The sequence below is a fragment of the Camellia sinensis genome, chromosome 11 (genome assembly GCF_055761805.1).
Source record: "Camellia sinensis isolate YWXY chromosome 11, ASM5576180v1, whole genome shotgun sequence".
NCBI classification, from domain to species: Eukaryota; Viridiplantae; Streptophyta; class Magnoliopsida; order Ericales; family Theaceae; genus Camellia; species Camellia sinensis.
In genome coordinates, this window is record NC_138971.1 from 103,273,750 (window position 1) to 103,294,561 (window position 20,812).

A 20,812-nucleotide genomic window follows, 5' to 3' on the forward strand; every position below is an offset into this window, starting at 1 on the left:
ATGGCTATTCTGGACTTGTTTACTGTTGATAATGATGATGTTCTTCCACGATGAAACACTGCCTATGGAAACTGAATGTTTATTCGTAAAGTAGAACCGTTCTAACATTTCTCATTCATGAAAGATACTGTCTTAACTTTACTTTGATGATGAGTTTTCTTGGTGCTGAACCAGCTTTCTGGTATCTGCTTTGAAGTATATTCCATTTGAACTTTGATGATGGTGAGGTTTTTTTTTTTGCCCTCAGCAGATTGCGAATTTCCTTGCCAACAATTTGAATAGGAACTGGCCTCGTGATCTGTATGAAAAGGTTGCTCGAAGCTTGTGAAACCATGGCTTTTCCGGCTGTCTAGGTTGGTTACGCATATATGGCTTTTGTACAAAACAGTCAACTTCGGCTAGTCTGTCCATGATGGCCATTTTTGTTGGTGAGATCTTTGTGGTTCTTGCAGATCTCTATAGAAGCTAAGGAGCTTTGATCAGCTCTGTCTTATTCATCACTCTATTTTTTCAAGGCAGGTTAGTTTTGTTTTGTTTTGTTTTTTTTTTTTTTTGATGCATAAGATAGGTTTGCTTGCATACATATATACATATATTCCATACATATTGTTTGCTAAAACATGCTAATAGAGTCAATTCATTTTCAGACTAGCACAATACATTGCATGATTAAAAAGGAGTGCCAAAGAAAATAATTATTTCTGAAGGAAAAATAGTACTAAAGTAAATGAACTATGTAAGAAGCAAACCCACATTTTGAAGTTTCAATGGCCACATGTTGAACTCGCATACTACGAAATTAGTACTATTTAATTCAAGTCTACTGTCTGTGGTTCAAATTACCTCAAAGTTTACTGTCTCATGTTCTCTTTATATCCATGTGTGACAATAATTCAAGTCATAAAATAAATATTTAATTAACAAAACCATATTTGATGTCTTGAACTGCTACAGGTTTGTACTCTTTCAAGCCTACTCATATGTGCTCTCTACTTTAGTCAAGCAGTATGAGTTTTAATTGTTGAAACTACGCTCTTCACTGTTAACATGTCATAATGAAAAGATAAGTGATTTCTAAAATGGGTTTAAGCGGTGTTTTTTTCTCTTACTTTTCTGGAGCTATATTCTTTTGTCTCTAATGCTTCTAAATATGAGGATACATTCACCATTATGTCAATTTCTATGTATCAAAATATATTTTGGTTTATTTAGATGATAAACATTAATTGGAGAACTCAGTAGTGATTACCAGTCTGTCTATTGGTTAATTTGGGTATTGACTTAAATTTGATTTTTTTTTTTTTTTTTTCTATCACTCATCTATCTTTCGTTATATTTTTTCACAATATTGTATTGAAGGTCATTCGCCAAAGCTGGGTTTGGCTGGAACAGGTTTGTCATTGATTTATTGATTGAAAAGGAATTACATAATAAAATGTTGATCTAGAACCAGGTTCCTCCTTCCCGTTCTCTTAGTAGCATCATAATAGTGCTATTATTTATCTTGCTTGCTTGTGTTTGTTTTTATTTGCTTGTGTTTGTATTGTTTCTTTGTTTCTATTACATCTATACTTCAGTAATTACAGTTTGGGGAGTACATAACAATACAGGCTAAACTAATCTAAACACAAAAATAACTAGCAAGTCATAACAATACATAACAATATATGTCTATGCCAGCAGAGTCACATTTGAGAGATGTTTGGATGACAGGGAACTAACTAGCAATTAAACACAAAAATGATAACATAGGATATGTCCTCATAAATCGAATAAATAATAGCATTTATCCAAGATATTAATGTATGCTTACATGGGCTTTAATAATTGTGGATAGAGTTTTCGCTCGTTTCAACAATCCAAGTTCAATGCGATTCCTTTTCACAGTATCGCGCAGACTTGATATCTCAACTCCAAGAGAATAAAGTTTTCTCAGCAGGATAGAAATAAACTAGCTTGATTAATGAAACAAGAAAAATAAGGGGGTGAGGGTTAAATGACATGTTTCCACAATTTCATTATCAGTGAAGTGAACTATTATACAGCACATGTGATATGATGCAAAGATGTTGAACAAACATTTAATAGTTTCTAGCTTGGCTGTTCTTTTATGTGCACTTTTTGTTGGGAACACCACTACAAACATTTTTAACTGATAAATTACTTGAAAAGAGTGAAACCATCCACTATTGGTGTTATATAATTATCTTGCATATTTTTTCTCCCATCTTTATCTAACTACTTATTTTGTTTTGTTATTTTTTGGTTGGCATTATAGGAGTTAGCTATAACCTCTGACGAAGCCTTGAGCTTGGAAGAGTTACCTAAGCGTGCTGTCATACTTGGGGGAGGGTTTGTCTATATTATCTATCTGCTGTGTTGATTTTTCTTGGCATGCTTATGAATTTTAAATGACATATTTTTCTCTTGTTTTTAGGTACATTGATGTTGAATTTGCTTCAATATGGAAGGGTATGGGTTCTACAGTGGATCTATGTTTCAGAAGGGAACTTCCATTAAGGTGGTTGTACTTGGAAGAATTGCTTGTGCAAATAGCAACTCCCCTAGTATTTTGGATTTCATTCCATTCCTATCCCTAATTATTGGGTGTTAGGAGGGGTAGATTGGGTCTGACTTAACCTATTTTTTCTTTTTCTTTTTTGATTGTGTTTGTTGTTTGATTTTGGTTCAGACACAATCATGTAATGTTTATTTAGTCAATATATTGAAGTAGTTGTAAAATTTTATTCATATTATTATTTTTTTCAGCTTTATTACAGGTATGTTTTTTAGTTAAATATAATAGATTCAGAACAATTTTTTTTTTAAAGAAAGAGCTATAACGGCGTTTTTTCAAAACGCCACTACAGTGCCAACGGATATTTTTTTTAAAATAAAAAAATCTATTACGGCGTTTTAAAAACGTCGCTAAATATTGGATGACGTCATTTTATCATTATTTAACGCATTTAGCGGCGTTTTTAAAAACGCCCCTATACTAATTTTACGACGTTTTTAAAGCGTCATAAACTTATAGCGACGGCCGCGTCCTCGACGTTTGGTGATAAGCGTCACTAAAGAAATTAGCGGCGTTTTTCATACATATAGCGGCGTTTTTAAAATGCCGCTAAAAATCATTTTTCCAGCCGTGATAGTTGAAATATTAAACCTTTTGTTCGGTTTACTTTCCCCTCAAATAATAATTTTAAAGCAGTCGAAAGATGCAATTGTTTAAGAAGTTAAAAAAGGATTATTTTGACTGCATCGATGAGTTCGATTTGAGAAGACAAAACCCCCCACGATGGTGGGTTTTCTTTATTGCTTGTTTAATGGTTTCTCTTTTATATTTATTTATTTATTTATATGTATTGTCAGTGTATTTGTATTGTATGTCCACTTTCTTTGAGTTTTTAAATGCAATGGAGAGAGAAAGAGAGGGTTATGCTGAACAAATTGAAAACTTAGTTTTCTGACACATGGAATTAGAATCTGTATTGCGTGCACTGCTAAAATATCTATGTATCTATAACTAGTTTAATAATAATATCTCATATAAAAAACATATATAAATATTAATTAAGAATAAAGATGTCAAGTGTGTATTGGTAATTACTGTAAGAGCTGGATTTTCTGTTCGGATCTTTTTTCATCATGTTTTAAAATATAATTTTATAACATGATTGGTCTTTTTAGCTGGAGACGGACTTAATAAATCTAAAAAATATAAAAAACATGGATAGAGGACTCACCGTCCTTGAATTAAAGAATATTTGATTAGTCATTTGCACTGATTGTCGTGCGAAGAAACCCTCTCTCTTTCTTTCTTTCTTTCTTTTATATGGGACCGTGGTTACTAAATTTAAGGAGTAAAGTTTGTGGAGATAAACCACATTAGTATGATTATCAAAGGCATCCTAAGAAGCAAAGGAAGATTAAGAAATGAGAATGAACTGCTCTTGCTGGATTGTGCTGCCTCATGCTCTCATTACCTCTACATTTATTTATATTTTATTGTTATTATCTTTTTAAGTTGAAGGCAAAGGGGTTGACTGCAAGAGGCACACCTCAATGGTTTTCTTGAACCTTCCCACTAAATATATTGATATTCATACATATATATAGGTTTTCAATTCGGTAGTATTACATACATTAATTAGTATACTAATTAGTATACAAATATTAGTTATGATATTATTATTAACCCCACTTATTATATAAATTACAAATATCAAAATCCTCTTAAATTATGTCACATTATCAATTAATACACTAGTTAGTACACTAATTAGTACATATAGCAATTTTTTTCAATTTGATTGGATTTGTGGTGTGAAATTTCAAGTTCAATTTCTATGGAGAAGAGTTTAATATTGTTTATGGTAATACTTATTTCTTTCCCATCATGGGAGTTGTTGGGATGTGAGTAGGACTGCAAATGAACAGAGCTGTTCGTGAACAGATTCAAGCTTGACTTGGTAAGAACTCGTTTGAATTTGGTTCGTTAAATTTATTTATTTACTTTTTTTCGTTCGACTCGAATTCGTTAAATTTTTAATAAACATGCCCAAATATTTTAAAACTCGGCTCATAAGTTCGGCTTATTAGCTGACTCATTTAATATTTATTATTTATATATTAAATAATGTAAAAATATGTATAAAAAAATAAGATAAATATGTTATTTATATATTTAAAAAATATAAATGTAAATAATAGATAACTATAGATAATACATTTATATAATAGTGATAGTAGATATTATTATTTTGATAAAATATTAATTTTTATAAAAATATTTATATATATTGTGTATACAATTATATAACCAAAATTTTATTTGTAACTTTAGCTTCATATACAAGTATGAATTTATAAATTTTTTGGCTCGTTAAGGCTCGTGAACAAGCTCGAGCTTGAGTAAAGCCTAAGCCAACTCAGCTCGAGCTCGGTTCGTTAAATTTTTATTAAGTTCGAATTCGTGTTCGAGTTTGTTAAAATCTTAATAAACAAGCTCAAACATGTTAAAATTGGCATCGGCTCGGCTCGGCTCGGCTCGGCTCCTTTAGAGTCCTAGATATGGGCCCACTTGGGCTTGGTTTATTAGTTATTAGGCTTTATTAACTTTCTATTGATGATGTAAATACTTCTTATATTTATAATTACTTTTGTATTGATTGACAAAAAAACAAAAAAATTGGTTCGATTTTAACTGAATTTAGTATATTGTAAATCTCATATGATTATAAAGTAATTTAAATTTGAACACAGTTCAATTATGACAAATTTGATAAGTGATTTATTCAACTTTGATGTATTCAAATACTCAATTAAAAAATCCAGCCCCACCTGATTTACTAGGAAAATAAAATAAAATTTTGCACTAATATTTCTTTACTCAAATTAAAAATAATATTGTTTTAAGGGTTAATTATCTTCCTTAAAGTTTGAGAAAAATACAATTAGACTTACACTTTTGACATAATTATACCATCCACAGTTGAGGTCTTAATTCATGTAACATGTAGGCTCGTTTCTATCAGTAATTCGTGTGTTATACAAATAAAAAAATGATATTGTCATTTATTTTCTATTAAAATGTATATTTAACTATATTTATTTTTGTTTTTATCCACTATCTGCATTAGTTATTATTATTTATTTATTTATTTTTTGATAATTCAGGGTGTCCAGACCAGTTTGCGCGCCCCTCGACTAATCCCTGAAGGACCAATCCCAGGGATTATTATTTTAACCTTACTCAAAGAGAATTTAGTATAACTATGCGAAACTTATATGATTAACAGTATATTTTTAAAATCTTAGAAGAGGTAAGTGTAATTTACCCATGTTTTAATTATATTTTTGTTTCATCATCTCATGTGGTACTATTGTATAAATTAAATTTTAAAAGGTTAAGAACAAACTTTGACATATATGAACAAAAAATGCCCTTTTAATCATAGAAATCATTTTTTTTTTTAATTTTTCACCAACCATCTCTCTCTCTCTCTCAACTACATCTTTTTTTTTTTTTGATCGGCAAGAAGAAAACTTTATTGATGGAAAAGGAAAATTACATCAATAAAGTGGAGCTTGGAGCTAGAACAAGCTCCAACCTCCAAGTTGGTGAGAAACCAACGACCAAAACACAATAGAGAAAAAAACCAGAAAAACCAGAAAACAGACAGCTAAGGCACTACAATCACCAAAAAAGGCACAGATTTTCTGAGCTATATGCCATGAATACCCACTCCCACTCATCTGTATTCCTTGGAGTATATAGCAGCAGCAGATCCACTATAGCAGCAGCAGATCCACAATACCAGTCCGGATTACAAACCAGAACACTGACACTGATGAGCCCCATAACCGAGATAGGCTTCCCAATCAAAACAGTCCATGAACCATTTGCCTTCAGCCTTCCCACTATAGCAGACCATAGTTCATCCATGGCAGACCAAAATTCAAACACACACAGCAGGCCAAAATTCAAACACACACAGCCCAACCCAGAAACAGAATTATACTACAAAATTCCAGCAAGATTCAACCTACCAGAGCACTGAAACTGATGAGCCCCATAACAGAGATAGTCTTCCAATCAAAACAGTCCATGAACCATTTGCCTTCAGCCCTCCCACTATAGCCGACCATAAGCCAGTGCTACTACACCAAAACAGAAGCACCAGCAAACCACCAAACAGAGACACCAGCAGACAGTACTCCTTATAAATTCACCAACCCTCTTAGAAGACCTGAAGCATACCAAGTCTAAATTGCCTTCACCAGGTGATTACAAATGCATTACATCCTCCCACCCAACCATCTTCTAATTTGCACCAGATTATACACATAGTCAGTGATTGGATAGTGTAAATCCCTTGAATCAGATTTCAGCCATATTGTAGTCCTAACAACAATAGTTTCATGCATCTCTTCCAGGTTAGGTTGGACATCTTGAAAAAGGCATTCATTCCTATGCTTCCAGATTGACCACAGAGCCACCAAAGGGATTGCATCCCAAATTCTCCTTTCAGCTTTGGTGCATTTATTACCTGCCCACCACTGCAAAAGTTCTGCAACAGATCTAGGTGTCACCCACTGCGCTCCCCACCACTGCAACAGACCAGCCCACACTCTCCATACCTTAGGACATAAGATTAGCAAGTGTTCTACTGTTTCCTGTGATTGTTTGCAAAACAAACAAGTAGTTCCAGCACTAGCGTTCAGCACACCTATTCTATTCAGAAAAACAGAAGTTTTCACCTTATGCTTCCAAGCTAACCAACCGAAAAATTGGACTTTAGGGGGGAGGTATTTAACCCACACCAACCTACAAGAACTCATTACTTCTCCATGCTGCAAATCAGTGTATTGATACAGGGTTGAGACGAATGATTGCCCTGATTTCGCTGCTAACCAAACTGCCATATCCGGAGTATGATAGTTCAAAACCAACATGGGGCCTGCTGAGATAGATTGAACAAGTGTATTAAGCTCCTCTTGTTCCCATTGAAATAGAACCCTCCTAAATCTAAACACCCAATTTACAGAATTTCCTCTTCTAGCCACAAAGGTCCATACAGGCTCAACCTTATCAGTTGACAATCTGAATAGTCTAGGAAATAAATCCTTAAGGCTGACTGATCCATTCCAGCAGTCATGCCAGAAGCTTACTCTACACCCATCTCCCACTTTAATCTGCAAATTATTGACATAAAATTGTAGGAGGCTGGCCCTTTGATCTGCTACTGCCAAAATATCACCCCAAATTTTTGAACATCTTGTGGCTGCTGTGGCTTCTGGAAGCCAATTCCCACCTTTAACTTTATACTTGCTACAAATCACCTTCTTCCATAAGGCTCTTTCTTCATTAGCAAACCTCCACCACCACTTGATTAGTAAACACGCATTCATATCTCTTATTCTTCTAATGCCCAACCCCCCTTGCTTGATGCTTTTTGTTACTTCCACCCATTTTACTAAATGAACCTTCCTTTTTAACTCACATCCACCCCATAAGAATGAGGCTTGTATTTGATCAATTTCTCTTGCTATCCCTTCTGGTACCTTGAACAGAGAGAGGTAATACACTGGTAGGCTTGAGAGCACTGCCTTGATCAGAGTTAGCCTCCCTGCATGTGATAAGAATCTCCTCTTCCAGCCAGCAAGTCTAAGCTTAATCTTGTCAATAACAGGTTTCCAACTCAGCTTCTTATGAGGGCTAGCACCCAATGGCAATCCAAGGTACTTCAATGGCAAAGAATTTGATTTGCAGTTCAGCATTGAGGCAAACTCACTGAGCCCCGATGCGGAGATGCCACACCCACACACCATGCTTTTATGGTAATTTATCTTGAGTCCCGAAACAATTTCAAAACACCTTAAAATCCTTTTTAAATTTAGCACTTCTGAGCATTCAGCATCACAGAATAAGAGGGAATCATCTGCAAATTGGAGGTGAGAAACGACTACACCATTAGCACCAACTGCTACTCCTTTCACCAACCCCAACTCCCTAGCTCTCATAAGTAATATGTTCAACCCCTCTGCAGCCAGATTAAAGAGGAAGGGAGATAAAGAATCCCCTTGTCTAAGGCCTTTTTGGGGACAAAATTCCTTAGTTGGTGAGCCATTCACAAGTATTGAGATACGAGTTGAAGATAAACATTCTTTTATCCATGAAATCCATTTTGATCCAAAGCCAAAACTAGACAGCATTGATAGCAAGAAGTCCCAGTTGAGAGAGTCATACGCCTTCTCAAAGTCGATTTTGAACAATAACCCTCTTCTCTTGGTTTTTTTCCACCCATCCACGATTTCATTGGCAATCAAAACTCCATCAAGTATATTCCTTCCTCCCAAGAAAGCTGATTGAGCTTCACCAATAATAGTTGGCATTACCTTTTTAAGTCTACTTGCTAAGACCTTGGTGAGTATTTTATAGGCTGACCCAATTAGGCTTATTGGCCTATAATCATTCAGAGTAGCTGCATTCACTTTCTTTGGAATAAGTGTAATGAAAGAACTATTCAACCCACTGGCCAACCTGCCCCTATTATGGAAATCTGTCATAAATAGCATTACATCCTCTTTGAGCACCTCCCACTGTTTCTGAAAAAACATTAAATTGAAGCCATCTGGTCCTGGAGCTTTATTCCCATTGCAGAGTTTGACAGCTTCCCAAACCTCCTCTACAGAAAACTCTGACTCTAGTGTGTGGAATGAATCACTTTGCCTCACACTCTTGAAATCACCCCCGATCACAGGTCTCTGCCTCCATTCTTCTGAAAATTGTTGTCTAAAATGTGACCACACCTCATTCTTGACCAAGAATGGTTCCTCAAGCACCCTATCTCCAACAACAATGGAATTGAGGCCATTCCTATTTTGTCTACTAGTAGCCATGACATGAAAGTACCGTGTGTTCCTGTCCCCTTTCATATTCCAATCTAACCTTGACTTTTGCAACCACGTCCATTCCAACATCCTACTCAACCTCCACATTTCATCCGTAGCCTCTCTTCTTTGTTTGATTTCAGCATCCTCTAGAGGTCTTGATTCTGCCATGAGGTCCAATCCATTAAGCTGATCTTCTACTGATTTCAGCATCGTCATTTACTATTGCCGTTTTACCATAGCTGACAGCCTCTCTCTCTCTCCAATTTATGCATAGATCTAGCATGTTTTACTTTCTCTCCAATTGATTTGTTTCATTATAGCCGATTTGTGCAAAATTTAATGTAGGAATTTTAAATCTCTTTTTTCTTTTATCTTCTCTCTCTCTCTCTCTCTCTCTCTCTTCATTTTATTTTTTCTATGACTCCGTGTTTTTCTCTTTGTTGAAACAAGATTTTTCTCTGTCTCTATTTTTCTTTGTGTTGAAACACACAATTTTCTCTATATTGAAACATAAATTATTTTTTTTTTCCTGTCATGGTGTGTGAGTGTATTTTTTTTTTTTGAGTGAAATTTCACTATGTACGAAGTAAGAGAAATTTCACTATTACCTAACAACGAACACAGTAAAATTTCATGAATTGTTTTTCTTAAGAATTTTATATTACTCATGGATCTTCTTTGAAAGTTATTGTCAATATTAATATGATTTTAAAAATATAATTTTTACTAAAAATAGAGATGTAAATAAAAAGTTATTAAATTTTAAAGTTTTGAAATCACTTAAACAATGTGAAAAATAACTAACTGTAGGGGCTATTTTTGTCTAAAATAATTAACCATATTTGTTAGAGGACCTGAACTATTTCTAGAAAAAAAAATTCTCATAAATTTAAGATGCAATAATTAATTAACTAATAGGTTCATTGGATGGAATCTCTTCACTATATTAGGACATCAGCGATTCGAATCTTTTCACTTATTTAAAAGTCTTATTTTTCCTGAAATATCATACATTAATAATATTTATAAAAAAAAATTTCAAACACTAATGTCTATTATTTTCTAATTAATTAATTTCTTTATCAGGACAAAGTTCACATAGATTACTTGGGCAGCATCAAGTTCCTAATTGATTAATTTGTTTATGGGAAACAAGTTACATATATTACTTTATTACCTAATTAATAATTTTTTTTAAATGGTCTATTTCAAGCTAAATTAATATGTTTGGATCCATCCTTGTTTGTTTTAGACCGGATCCACAATAAGATTATTCAAATTTGATCTGACAATAATCTAGTCAATCCAATTCTAATTTGAGCAAATTAACAGATATGATATTCTTTAATGGGTTTGGATTTCTCGAATTAGATTCTGATTAAATTGATTAAATTCGATCCATTGATAACAAGCCTATATATATCAAGTTCAAATTTGAATTTGAGAGAACTATTTAGAGCCATGAGAATTTGAATAGGTCCATTTCGATAATTCGAACAGTTTATATTGTAGGGCTCTCCATCTATATATCATTCATAGAAAGAAAAAAAATTAAATTTATCCGATAATTATAATCTTTTTATTTTATCACATTTACTTATAATAAAAGAAAAATATTATATATGACATCAATACAGTCAAACTTAAATAGTGAACATGATGGAAAAAATTTCTCAAATCACCCGGTTAAAAAAACACTAAACTATTATGACACCTTCGGGGAATTTGAAAGCAGAAGTGGAGCGTGACATTTCTACTTTCATAGTAATCCTAAACACATCTTTATATGAAAACATTAGCTTATTCATTCATTCAATAAAAGGGCATTAAGTTATGAGGCTTTGGGACCAAAAACAAAAAAATAAAATAAAATTATACAATGAAAGTAAGTTTGTCAAGATCTGTATTGAAACTCATTTTGGACAGAACATGTTTTAATGAAAATCTAAAGTTTTTATGATAAAAGGGAAGAAAAGGTACAAACAACCATGTGCCAATGACCTAACATGATCATATGATCAGTAGAAAAGGGCCATGTGGTAGGGATGGTGTCATCTGAAAGTGCCATGCACGTGGTAAGTGGACCTAATTTATTTTATTTATTTATTTTTTTGTTATGTAAGGTATCTTAGGTCAGCTTACACTCATCAGATTAAAGTTTCTATAGCCCGAACAAGTCTTCCGAAACAGGGCTTATGTCTTTTGGTCCGTGGCCCTAAGGTATGAGTTTGCTGATTAGGAGATTTGAACTTGAGACTTGAGAGGAAGCAAACCTTTGGATCTCAGTTGTCACCCACTAAGCCAATCACTCTGTGATTAAGTGGACCTAATCTCAACTCATCAACAACCTCGGTGTTTTTGGAGTGATTATTATATTGTGTTGGACTATCATATCAATTTTAATTTCAATTACTTGAAATTTTATTTTGTTGGTGTTTATTTTTTTGAAAAATGTAAAAATGTGGGAATTTTTGGGGTCTATTGGATAATTTTTCAAGTGTTGCGGATTAAGGTGATAGCCAATATTAATTAGGGTTTTGAGCTAAAACATTGTGACTAGGTTATTAAAAAAAAAAAAAACATTTGGCAAAGCTTGAAAAGTCAATCATACGTTCTATAATGTTTGTTTCTCAACCACTGGGTAGATGGACCATTCTATCTTGTTGGTTGCATATAGGCTTATTGGAGAAATTATTGAGTGCTATTAGAGTAATGTTTTATTTTATTTTTTAATAGTTATATTACTTAATATTTTTAAAATTTTAATACAAAAGTGATGGGTCTTATAATTTAGATCAACAATTATTAATTAGGAAGACCATCTAAACTTGTTCAAAAAATATTGAAAAATTTCTCAGTTAATTGAGATCTCAATTTTGTTGGTTGCATGGGTTGATGGCTTCATTACGTTACTAATTAATCACGATCAGTGTACAGTTAAACCACTTAATAAATGATGAGTACATATTTTTCACTGAATCTCATTGAAATTTCAACATCAAATTAGGGTTGGTTCAAGAGTCTCTGTCGTGTTCAAGTAGCTTAAAATCATATATGTTTTGAAATGAAGAAAGTAGTTGAAGAGATCAAAGGCTGCAGTTGTTGTTGGTCCCTATTGTTTTAGAGCGTTAATGATGCAAAGAAACCTCATGCAACAGCTAGGTAGCATTTTATTGATGTCAAGTCGTTAGATTGATTACACAAGTCCTTTTTGCTCTTTGTTGGTTTTCAATATGAATACATTTTGTACAACAATCCTACCTAGCTGATCGTATTTAAATTGCTAATCTCAATCCGATTTAAGATGTCAAAACTATAGTTGAAATTAGAGGTAGAAAATTCACTTATTACTTCTACACTTTAAGATTATTTATAAAATGTATAATGGGATGATCCTCTAATTTTATAAAAATCACTTTATTAACTCTTTATTTGATTAGTATTTCACAATGTATAATGTTACGATTTTTAACTGTTGCACATACTAGTTAATCACATTAATTTTATCGAGTTAATTTTATTTATACAAGAATTATGTTTGTGTTCTACTTAGTGTCTAATATTTTTACAATTAGTCCTAAGCATAGGTGAAGGAGGAGGGTTGTCTACTAGATTATATGATAACCAACACGTAAAAACTTCTCTCAAATTCCTTGTAAATATGAATCTTATTATGAATATGTGCATATAGTCCTGAATAGATTTAAATAGAGAAAAATAATTTATGTAGGTGATCCCACTAGATGGGGAAAATAGTCTCCCACTACTGTAATTCCTACATTGATTAAGCATTATGTTACTCCTTAATTTAATAAGATTCTTAAATCAACCAAACTACTAATTGGACTATGGAGCCCAAAATGTTCATATCTAGGTCTGTTTATGATTTATTTATTTATTGGATACATCAAAAAAGTTTAATTAATAGTTAGTTTATTCATTATTATTGGTTAAGAGTAGAAAGGAGCAATTTGGGAATATGGTAAAAAGTCAATTTTTTGGCTTTTTACCAAGTTCTTTCAAAAAAGTCACCAAAAAGTAATTAAAAAAGTCCAAAAGTCAACTTTTTATCAACTTTTTAAAACACCCTTAAGTGTGAGGTCTGAATCCGTCCTCCATCGGTCCGCTAGGAATTTTGACCTACCTTACAAGTGTGGAATACCCACAAACCTGCTACAAACCTTTTCTAGTGAAGGAAGAACAAAACCATGTGTACCTCTTCATACAAAGTAGACAATATCTTGGTGTGTGACAGCAGTAGGGTGGTCTATACAAATCGTGCCATCTGCGAGAACCCATACACTTGGGGGGCTAATGTGAGGTGTTCGAATCTGTCTCACACCGATCTGTTAGGAACTCTTGACCTATCTTATAAGTCTACACCCCCAAATCTCCAAGTGATATATTTTAGCAAAGGAAAATAAAACCATGCATGCCGTAATACAAAATAAATAATATCTTAATACGTGCTATGGCAATGGAACGAATGGTCCACACACTAAGCATCCACTAATAAAATATGAAATACTTTAGAAACTTATGAAATATAATAATGAAACATTTGAACCATTCAATAAACAACTAGTTCTATGTGGTTTCCAAAGTCGCTGCTCTGATGGCTCAAATTTAAAGCGAGGTTCTCCAAAAGTTGAAGTACAGATATATCAAATTAAACTACAAACAAAGATTAGGTGAAACAAAAGTTAAGAAAATTGATATTTAATTGTTTCTTCTTTTAATTTATTAATGTTGTTTTGATTGATGGTTTGGAAGACCATCAAAATAATGATAAATAAATAAATAAAAAGAAGAAAATGAAATCAGCTTTCTTCTCTCTTTCTTGAGAAAAATGCAATGCTAAAAAACAAATCTTATAATTTTTTTAACTAATTAAATATTTTATCTAATAAAAAATTTTAAAATTGGAAACATGATAAACTTCAAGAATGTGATAAGCGCTACATGAGTGAATAAAAGAAAACAATTTTTAAAATTTATTAGTTTGAATAACATTCATTCTATTTGGTTTAATTTTTAAAAAATTAGTTTTGAGTATTTTTATTTCTATAACTTTTTTTTTCATATTTTAATCAAATATTTTTACATTTTATATGTATTTAATTTAGATATATTTAAATAGTAAAATATTAGTAAAAAATCTATAAAAAAAAAAATTACGAAGGCGGTATTTGGTGTATACAATATAAATACACTTTTTATCTTTTTTAAGTCATATCACCTCTTATTTTTTCGCATATTTTTTCGTAAAAAAATAAAAAAATACGCTTATTTAGATCATCTCAAATAATCTTTAAATACAAAGAAAAAAAATATATATATATATAACTAAACACAAAAAATATAAAAAATAATAAAAATATAAAAAACTCAAAAATAGAATTTGAGTCTTAAAATCAAACAGAATCATTTCTTGTGTGTCCCGGATTGTAACCTCAAATGATGAAAATGAAAAACATGATATGGGTATCAAAAGCAATTTTAATCCATTTCTCCCACCTCCACCAACACCCACTAATACGGCAGCTGTAGGTGCACTTTAGCTTTGTGGCGGTTCTGTTATGGGCCCACCTGCTTAATGTGCCATTAACATGTTCTTTTGTGTAATAATAATGTTTAGTTAATCGGACTTGCTGGTTCATATAACTGTTCGTGAAGATAACTATTTTTTGAGATAATGTGTAAACATCTCATTGTATGAAAAGAAAAATGTTAAGTTAATTATATATTTGTATGAACTTTGTTAATGAATATTTTTAAGAGATAAAAAATTTAAAATAATTATAGATAATATATGCAAGTGCTTGGAACACGCAATATATAATCAATTTAAATATTATTATCTATTAACCAATACTTTGGACACACATTAACCAAACTTTTATTTTTTTATTATTTAATGTCTCGATATTTTATTAATATCAGGCTAAATTACACTTTATCCCTTTATATTTGATTACTTTTTTACTTTAGCCCTTAAAATTTGTTTATTTCTTTGTTTGTTTATTTATTTATACGTTGGCCCTCCTTTATATTTCAATTTTTTTCACAATTTGCTCTTAAAATTAATTTTTATTCAAAATCACAAAAAATACCACGATCACTATCACATAACATAAAAAATATATTATTATAAAAAAACTCAAATGCTTCTGCTAACATCCTCGAAGAAGCTGCTCGCCACATCTACATTTCGAGGACAAGCAGTAGAGTGTGCCTCTGCCTGACTCAAGTTCACGAAGAGTTTTTTTTATCTCATCTATAGAGGTCCGATAAGAGGCAGGCACAGACAAAACTTCTACCCGTCGACTGGCATTCGAGGCTATATTTAGGCGCTTCCGAAGCCACGATAGATCCACTTGGTGACACTCCGTGTTAGAGATCCCCTGATATCCTGTCTCGACTACTTTCCCGTTAAGGTCACACAGTCGTTGCCTATCCAAGCTATATAGGATAGTGGCAATGACTTGAAAAGAGCAGTTTGAATGAGTGGACATTGGTAAGCAAATGAAGCAAAGATCTCAGGTTAACTTGAATGCACAAGCTGTAGAATTAAAGTAAACTCAGGAGCTACCAAAGAATGGATAAATGGTACTTTGCCAGAAGTCGAAGGGGGATCTGGGGCTGAAAAGGTATTAGTTTTAAGAACCTTTCCAATTTCTATTGGGTTAGATGCACCACACGGAGGGGTAACTTCTGGGAGAAGTCCCGAGCTTAAGAATATGGTCTGAAGAGGGGAAAGACCAAAAATATCACTATTGAAGTGAAAGTCATTGAGATTTAGATCCAAAACATTTGAAGGCACTTGCGATTCAGAGCCCCTAGCAGTCGTCTCAAAGGCAGGTGTGTCCTCTCGAGAATAAGAGCCATGGAGAGTCACAAAGAGAGTCGGAGTAGAGTCCGAGACAGGTGAAGGCAAGATCCTAGTAGCGGTTAACACTGAAGAAAAGAGAATGATGTCCTGTTAGGGGCAAGGAGAAGTAAATCCATTTGAGCAAGAAACCCTTAGAGATAGAAGTACATGACAAACTTCAGAAAGCAAGATTACCTGATGGAGAATCATTATGCAAAGTTGGGGCAATCGGAGGGTTCCTAGCATCAAAAAGGCACTTGGTTGTACGGAAGGCACCTGATCGATCTCAACATCTAATGAAGCCAGAACAGCAGCATTCATCCCCGAGAGAGGAAAGAAAGCCGGAGGATGATAATCACCATAAGTGCCAGAGCAAGTCTCAGAGACTTCTAGCACATCCACCTCTACACTACTCTTAGAGGTGCACCTCATTTCTACGCCATTTTTGGAAGCGTGTCCCTCGACACCACCAGAAGCACACCTTACCTCTACACTGCCTCTAGAAACATGTTCCATTGCATCAGGCCCTTCAACAATCTCAACACCAGAGCCACGCTTCTCAACAATCTTAGCACCAGAGCCGTGTTTTTTAATAACCTCAACATCAGAACAGTGATCCCCGACAATCTCGTTGCCAAGACATCGCTATTCCCTTACAATTGAGCAGGGAGGGGATTATCTGACAGATGAAGAGGCATCCTCAGTCACAGTAGGCCGGTGACGACGCGAGACAAGGTCACAAAAGTAATTGGAAAACTCACCCTCATTATCATCTATAACTGTTACAGGAGGGGTTATAATCTTCATGAGCCTTGCAAACAAAGGAAGAGTGTCATCCAGGTCTGAGTCCAGCCCGGTAGGGGCGACATGGCCAATATCCATGGTACCAAGAGCATTAGTAACTGTAGTACCGAGAAAATCAGTAACCGCAAGATCAAAAGACAGAGTAGGGTCTTGTACAACAGGGAAAGTAAAGAGTGTTCATTTAAGAAGATATAGCCGCAAAAAGGAAAACAACTATGAATTAGCGAAAGAACGAAGACGTCTATTTGGTACCTGATGGAGCCTTTTAGAAAGGTGAGGAGTAGAAGGAATGGCATCGGGAGCCCGCTTATGGGCCATCCCCTTGAGGTGGGTCATCCGAGGACTAAAAGCCTTATTTACAGAGACTGGCTCTAGGATAGCAATCGCCAAGGTAGTAGTAGATGTCCGCGCTAGAGGGTTAGTCGGAGTGGATGAAGCGAAGAAGCTCTCATACATATGATCAGATTTCAAACTCTCAGGCAACCGAAAAAATGAGTCCTTCTTATAAATCAACAAAGGCAGACATATAGACGGTTTACTCTAGACAAACTCAATAAATGCATCAATACTCTTCCACCAATATCTCCTAAAAGAGGGGGTGAAACCCTATACACTACTCAAATCCAGCAATGTCAAAGATCTAGATATAGGAAGCAAGGCATGTACAAGTCCATGAGTAAATCGCCCATAGCTTTTCGAAAAAGACAATAAAGGAGGTGCTGGCCTCGGGGCACACTAGTCAAATTCAAATTGGCATGCTACTCTTTCACATTTATAGACGGTGCTATCAAGGCCATCATCATGCCATACTAGTAGTGAACTGGGATGAACCATTATTAACATATCAACAAGATGCGCAGAAATGCCCTTTCCCAAGGGGAAGGACACTAGTCGGGAGGAACCATGGTAAATAAGTGGCGTCGCCACACCCACTGGTGGGCGTACATAGGGGCGAGCCACAAAGCGCCGAGGATCATTCACCAAAGTATTAAGAGAAAAGGTGGAAGTGACATATGACCAGCATATGATCAACGGCTGGCAAGTCTTCGCCTTCTTGAACATACGAGACCCATCATTTTCAAGCATAGGGATACATTTTTTATCTACCACCTCCCGAAGGACTTCTGCCTCGAATACAGTCAGAGTATGGATAAACTTTGGAAACCTCTCAGAAAAGAAGCAGAGCAGGAATAGATTGTGGATGAAAGAGACAGGCTCATACCGACCCACAAAACGTACCATGTCTCGATGTAGCAAATCCAATCGGTAATACAGGTTCCCAAGAAATAGTGGAGCTAAGGGGATTCAATCCCCTTTGAAGAATCTAACTGCCAATATGAAGACAAAAGGATTGAGGGAATCTGGAGATGTGCTCAGGAGAATGAAGAAGAAGAGAAAGCAAGCCAAAAATTCCAGAAAATAAAGCTTGGAACCATACATCGGGCTGACCTCGTACTCCTAAGAACCAGGGTCCATATCTCTAGCCAGGGGCTGAAGGTCTCTGAAGAAGTGGTGGATCCATGCAGTGTAGGAGGCATGGTTCATCCTCACTCGTTTTGTCCTCCTCTCTGAACCATCAAATACGGAGCTCCACCGACCACAAGCTTGAAGATTTTGTTTTAGGAATTGGATTAGAGAATCATCCTCAGGAGGTATCAGCTCAGGACAGAAGGCATCAGGGCTAGTCACTTCTAGGCACAGCAACATGAACACATCCTCAAGAGTGGGCCCTATCTCATGCTAGCCATGTTTGAAAGTGTGTGTCTCAGTGCTCCACCGGAGTGCCATGGCTTCAAGGCTAGCATTGTTGTGACGAATAGACAAGGATTGAGATATCTTCACTGGAATCAACAGCCGGGTCTCTTGAAGCCTCTAACAATGGCCCCTGTCCAAGAGGACATCATCAACCCATTCCTGCCAACTAAAGAGAGGGTTGGAGAAAGCCTTGAATAGGGGATAGTAGTAAAGGAAATCCTCTCGCTCAATCCTAAAGCATAGCGCTGAGGAAGGGAAAATGAGGGCCCCATGTTTGGAATTAGTATCCTTAGAAAGACACAATGGAGCCCTTTTTGAAGATGGAAGAGAAGCAGTGGAGGTAGCCGCTTGACAGAACAGGTCCTTTCGGCCAAAATAAGGAGATTTCCTCCACTTGGACACCGAAGGCAGATCCCTCTCCTTAATAAGAGCTGGTTCTGATGAACCTGGGATGACATATTTCTTTCAAGAAGACATATAGCTGAAATAACAGACATAACAACAAGGAGTCAACCGTATCAAATTCAGAATATCGGAATTGAAGCAACACAAATTAATAGGAATTCAAATGGAACTTCGACGTCAGCCATCTATTTCTTGGGGTATCCACAAACCCAACAAATGACCATACATGGCTCTAAGATATGGCTGTAAGAGTTATTATGACATCATTATCTCAAGTAAAGCATCTGTGACGTATTAGCCGTTCTGTTTATGCCAAATTTAACAATATGGGTTCAAGATTCAGTGATAGGGGTCCAATAAATAAATAGGTAGTAAATCTTCAACATCCTCAAGCTCAACAAATTGCAATACGAATGTGTATCATTAACATATAGATTTCAAGTTTTTGTCATCAACAAGGGTGCAATGTTATAGACCATTTTGTAATGGAATTCAAGCAAGTTATTTTCTCAAATTGCAGTATTTCATATTAAAGATCTAGCTTATATAGGGCTTAGACTTTGGATAGAGTAAATTTTGATGGAAAATTTCGAGCTTAAAATTCGGAGTATTTTATATTTCTTATCCATAGCAAGATTCAATAGATTGTTTTGCAAATTCCAAGAATGTTCCTCCCAAGTCAATGTTCATAGCTCGAAATTTCTTTGGCAAGTTTCAATTCAAAAAAATCATTTAAGCAAGTCCTAGAGCATATCTCAAGATTGCAAAGCCCAATCAGAATAAGAGATTCTGAAAAGGGTTTTTTTTTTTCACAAAAAGCTTCCTCCAAAATAAAAATAAAAATAAAATTTGAAATGCTTACCCACAGATTTATACCAACGGAGGTAGAACACAGTTGAGTTAGAGTCAAAGTGGGAAGCAGGACTAGGCCACAAATTGGTTGAAATAGTACCAAGGAGAGCCAAAGTAGATCGGCGACAACATGGGCAATGGGCGAGAAAGGATATAGGCTGGCCGACGCCGCATTGAGTGGGTGGCGTGGTCATCACTGGTTAGTTATGGTTGACAAATGTAGCAACGATGCAGGAGCTGGGCATGAGACGCACAAACCATGCGAGTTGAGTGGTCACGCGTAGAACAATGCCGTGGTTGATTCTCGTGTAAGTCGATTGTGGCTGTCTTCGGTGGTTGTGAGAGCAAAATTGAGATCTGGTATGCCCGAATATATGAGGTGTTGCGTCGTTAGGCTGAAGTGAAGCACCAAGATGAGGTGGAGCTAGTATCAGCATGAACCGATGGTAGCTGTAGCTGTCGCGACGCCAATGATAGCTGAAGTTATGGCTGCTGACGGTGTGTAAGGTAGCGTGGGTCTTTGGTGACGACGATGACGACAACGCCTGGAGTGGCAGCAACCGAGTGTAGCTTGCTTTTCGAGCTCCTCGGAGGGGTTTAGTCTCGTTGGATATGATAGCCTTACAGTTCGGACTCCCGTGGTTTTAAATCTTGTTTCACAAGTGCAATGTGAAACAGAAAAACACATAAAAGTCCAAATTTGACAAATCTTTGAAAAATCAA